Source organism: Anguilla rostrata, unplaced genomic scaffold (genome assembly GCF_018555375.3).
Source record: "Anguilla rostrata isolate EN2019 unplaced genomic scaffold, ASM1855537v3 scaf0848, whole genome shotgun sequence".
NCBI lineage: Eukaryota > Metazoa > Chordata > Actinopteri > Anguilliformes > Anguillidae > Anguilla > Anguilla rostrata.
The window spans coordinates 1-5,447 of NW_026986241.1; the positions used below are offsets into that span (position 1 = coordinate 1).

A 5,447-nucleotide genomic window follows, 5' to 3' on the forward strand; every position below is an offset into this window, starting at 1 on the left:
GGGGGCTTTCGGTTTGTAGTTGGTGATCTGTCTGAGGCCCTTCCAGACAGAGGCCGAGTTGTTTTCTGAGAACTGCTGTTGGAGTTTCTCAGAGTACAGTCGTTTAGCATCTCTCACCGCCTTGCTAAACCTGTATTTAGACTCTTTAAACCGGTCCTTGTCCCCACTCCTAAATGCTTCCTCCTTTGCCAGCCTTAGCTGTCTGAGTTTAGCTGTAAACCAGGGTTTGTCGTTGTTGTAGATAACCCTGGTGCGTGATGGTACACAGCTGTCCTCACAGAAGCTGATGTATGATGTCACAGCCTCTGTGTACTCATCCAGACTGATGGTAGCAGTCCTGAAAACATCCCAGTCAGTGCAGTCCAAGCACGTGCGAAGATCCTCCATAGCTTCACTGGTCCACTTCTTAGATGTCCTCACAACAGGTTTGCAGAGTTTTAATTTCTGCCTGTATGCACGAATCAGGTGGACTATGATGTGGTCAGAGTGTCCCAGTGCAGCGCGGGGGACGGCGTGATAGGCACGGTTGATTGTACTGTAGCAGTGATCTAAAGTGTTCTCCTCTCTGGTCGGGCATTTAATCAACTGGTGGTATTTAGGCAGTTCGTGGCTGAGATTCCCTTTGTTAAAGTCGCCGAGGACGATAACGAAAGAGTCCGGGTTTGTCCGCTCCACACACAGTATCTGGTCGGCGAGCGTACGCTGTGCCTCCTGCACGAGGGCTTGCGGTGGAATGTAAACACCGACCAGAATGAATGAAGCGAACTCGCGGGGGAGTAGAAGGGTTTGCAGTTGATGAAAAAAGTTTCCAGAACAGGAGAACAGTGCTGCATAATCACTGTAACATCTTTACACCAGCCACTGTTTGTATAAAAACAAATACCTCCACCTTTCATTTTGCCGGAGCGCTCTGTGTCGCGATCCGCTCTGAATAGCTGAAAGCCTGCCAGCTGCAGCGCAGAGTCCGGTATCGATCCACACAGCCAAGTTTCCGTGAAGCACAAAACGGAAGATGTTGAAAAGTCTCTGTTTTTATCCACCAGTAGCTGGAGTTCGTCCAGTTTATTGCACAGCGATCGCACGTTAGATAGAAATATTCCCGGTAACGGAGTGCGTAGACCGCGTCTGCGGAGACGCACGAGCGCACCGGCACGTTTCCCTCTCCTCCGGCGTTTCACTGCGTGAACAAGGGTGAGCGTACCTTTGACAAAAGTGACCAGTAATTCCGCAGATGTGATGAGAATGTTCGGAAATAAATCCACAGGAGTTGTTACCCTGATATTCATGAGCTCTTCCCTGGTGAAAGAGTTCCGGATGCTATCGCAAAACACTGAATTTACAAACAAAACAAGGCAAAACAATGCGCACCAACACACCGAGGCAGCCATCCGCGGCGCCATCTTGATCGAGTATATGGAAAATACCTTGCTCATAATTCATGATTAATGGTTAAAGAGTGATAGAATATTTGATAAAATGAAACTGTACAGTTGAACATTTATAAAGTGTACTATTTGGTTTATTAGTAACACTTTTACACTTTTGAGGTTACAATGATGCCTTAAAGAAAAAAACTAAGATTGAGAAAAGTATTCAGTTGTTATAATAGCCTGTTGTCATACAGGCTGGGTTTTTTGGATACCTGAGAAGAAACCTGTGAACCTAGGATTCTCTCCCTGACGAGGGAGATGGCGAGCCGACCAGCTTGATCAACTTGATTCATCTTCATCCATTGAGGAAGAACCCCCTGATACCCCTTGTTTCTCCCAACCCCACTCTGGTGTGGTAGGATTGTGATTGAGAAATTACACAATTTTATTTGATACTTTATTTTTTGTAAAAAGGGTACACCCAACCAACAATACTGACTTGAAACTAACTAAATTGAACTTGACCAATTGAACTGAACCAGACTGAACAGAAGACATTCAGAACTGAATGGACAGTGAATACAGTTACAACACTCAGGACATTGATATGAAGACAAATGAATGTGTTTGAATGTGATAAGCTTTACATATTGTCGTTACGTTTTCTTTAATACAGTTCTAACCATTTTGCACTTACTTTCTGGCTCCGGTTGTTCATTGTGTCCATCTCTTCATTCATAACCTCTCCTTACGAACCTAGCTTTAACCTGAAAATATTTACCTACTGCTAAGTGACCCTTTAGGTGGGTTACAGTCATCATATACGTGACTATCCTGAACTGATACTTTGCTTTGGGCCTCTTATTCGCTCTTGGACCCTTAGGTTTGAGAGTAAACACACTTTTTAAACAGTGTGCTCGCAAATTACACAACTTCAAGAATTTGTGATCTGTTGATTATTTAGGCCTCCAGCTACGTAGCTCTGTGGCTGTACACAATGTCACCGTTAAAGGCACAAGCTACAAAAAAAGCCACGTGTGTTGTCTTTGAGAAGAATGATGAGGGACTAGTCTTTGGCAAGATAGAACTGATTCTTGTTTGCAACAGTTGTGTTTACTTTGTCACAGAGAAATGCCAGTCTGATTTCCTTTTGATCAGGGGATTTACTGCCTAAAGATGGGCTCAGAGAACCCCATTTCAAATTATTTCTGCCTCGAACATGCAAGCCTGCTTGACTATTACCCTTTGCCTGTGTACAACATGTTTGGTCTGTCTCTAATAGCCCTTCGCCACTCCTTTCCTTCAGAATGTCTGATATAAGTGAGAGCATCAAGGACGCAGTCATTTCTGTCCTGCCAAGTGTGCCAGAAGAAACGATCTTACACCAGGGAGTGGAAAGCAAAGATGACTTGCAGTACATAAGAGAACAGGAAATTGCAGAGGTTATTTGACCAATTCAGTGCAGAAAACTTTTAAATGCATGGAAATGAGCAGGTACTGTATATTTACTACTTCACTACCAAATTAAAGAGTGTATTAAAAAGCTTATTGTTTTATCTAATTAATTATGGCATAATTTTAGTCAATATTCATAATGATAGATTTTTGTTTTCATTGCCAGATGCCATAAGTTGTGCTACCCCCCTACTCCAGTCCCCAGAAGGCAGTTCATCACTGTCAAGCTCCTTGAGATCCAGTAGCCCTTCACCATCACATTCCATTCCATTCCATAACTTGGCGTCATTTTGATGTCAATACTTTTGAGTAACTTGGCATTTTTGTTGTAAACATGTTTTTTATGAGATATCATTTCTTTTTGCAAAGAGTTTTATTATGAGAGTGAGAAATGCGAAGTGACCCTGTAAGAAACGTTTGTGGATTATGGCTATCCTTGTGTGAATTTGTACAGTCTGATGAGCGTGTACTGTTTAGCAGTTTCGGTTTGCTATCTATGTAAAACAGTGGCTGTGACAAAGGGTGCGGTGGCGTATAAGTGTAAAACGTATCAGAGATGCATGTGAAATATGGCCAGTGTATGTACTCACGTCCATCCAACTGACAAAAGAATCAGCAAGCCCGTAGAATTATAACTCTCTAGGTCGCAACTTGTGTAGCCTTCTGTCCTGCTCCGTTGTCTGTTATTTCGTGGAGATGCACTTTTAGTGTTTGTAAGGTTTATAAGGCATTTTGATAGGCTTATCTGCAGGTAGGAATCCTCTTCGCTGTTTTGCTAAACTAGAACCGGAAAACATGATAGTGGAGAATAGGAGCAGACGCATATGTCCCAGCAGGTTTTGCATATGAGAAAATAACAACAGTGTGAGAGAAATTAGGGTGAAATTATTAAATTTCGGAGTTGAAACAATATGTTTTTAGCAGAATGGGCATGTAGGTGAAAGTTGACATGATCACGGAGTATAGTGCGAAGTAAATGGAGTGACCATGAGCGAGCTTATATTCCTTATCGAACGGTATATATAACAGTCGCTATAAAGTGCCAGCTGTTAAAGTGGGGGGTTAAGTAACACGTGAAATCTATTGCACTGCTATGTTTTTTTCATGTTCAGTACTAGTACTGAATCATGTTTTTAAATGTAATATTTTAATGGGTAGTTGCAGAACGTACATACATAGTAATTGTTTGTATGTGGCTGGATAGAGAACAGGGCGAGGTAACATGATGTAGAAATGTGGCGTTTGCTGATAAGAAGGTTTTGTACAGTAGCCAAGTGAAGAAATGTAGTTAGTAGAAATGGCACAGCTGTGAACTGGTGTAACCTTTTGATAAAAGTATTACATTTGCCATCATGAAATGCATATGGGTGGCCATGAGTGAGTTTTGGTAAAGAAAATATAAGTGTAAGAGAACGTTAGTGTAAAAGAGGAAATTACTACCCCCTTTCTCACCTCTCCATCTCTACCTTTGAATACCACTCTGTCTCAATCACCTATCCTGTTAACTTGTACATTGTTGTTATCTATCGCCCTCCAGGGCCCCTGGGAAGCTTCCTCGACGAGCTCAACACCCTGCTCAGCTCCTTCCCAGAGAATGGTGTAGAGGGGAGTCAAACTGGGACCCAGAAAAGGCTGGCATTTGAACGGGCCTGCAGGCTGGGACTCATCCTGTACTTCAAAGAACCCAGAGCCGTGTGATAAAACAATAAGTTACTTGGACTTCCTCGGGATAAGCAGGCCATTTGGCTCTTTGGAATGTTGCCATCTGGACACATCTAAGATAAGGGGAACTAGTCTCTTTGTCTATGGTTGTGGGGGTATGTGTGTTCGGGCCATTAAGGGTAAAAAGATCATCAGGCCTCTGGACAAATGGTGGGGCAACTACGCTTGACAGTTCCACAGTGCCGTTATGTGGGCCCCTCTATCATTACACTTTTTATTTATTTTCTGGATCTGGACTCTAAACCATCTGTTTATCATATTTACAAACCCCGGAAAACCTTACAAACCATGCACGTGTTTTCATTATATTACTGTATTATGCCTTATGTAATAATAACATGGATTGCATGTAAAATGCTTCAACAAAAGGGTATTTTCATGACAACTGCACCATAATATTACATCCCCTGGACATGTTTGGCATATTCAGGAAAATTCCAGAAATGAATGAAAAATGTTTCATACCCAATAAAATTTAATAAAACATATTTTAAAGTGTATCCAATGCCACAGCGTTCGTTATAGAAGAACTGGTTAATTATTTCTGTGTCGGGAATTCAGATCTATGAGATCGCTATTCGCCCAACGAACTGCGGAAGCGCATTCCGGTGCCCACGCCATCTATCTGGAGGACGTGTACCGCTTATAACGTGTTTCCAATTACACCAAGTTCGTTTTAGATGTACTGGCTAATTATATCTGTCTCGGGAATTTGGATTCATGAGATCGCTAATAGCATTATACTCTGTATTTAAAACGGGTGACGCACACAACTGCTGCCGATTACAGGTTAGTATTCTATCAATTATTTTGTTTAAATTGTATCCAATGCCACAGCGTTCATTATAGAAGAACTGGTTAATTATTTCTGTGTCGGGAATTCAGATTTATGAGATCGCT

At 42.1% G+C, this 5,447-nt stretch overlaps 1 long non-coding RNA gene across 1 annotated transcript; it reads left to right on the plus strand.

Annotated features, from left to right (window-relative positions):
- Positions 1 to 1,389: 1,389 nt before the first annotated feature.
- LOC135246742 (uncharacterized) lies at positions 1,390 to 4,991 on the plus strand. Its single transcript, XR_010327886.1, has 2 exons — positions 1,390 to 2,864; positions 2,992 to 4,991. It is a non-coding gene; the product is annotated as an uncharacterized LOC135246742 (long non-coding RNA).
- Positions 4,992 to 5,447: the final 456 nt, after the last annotated feature.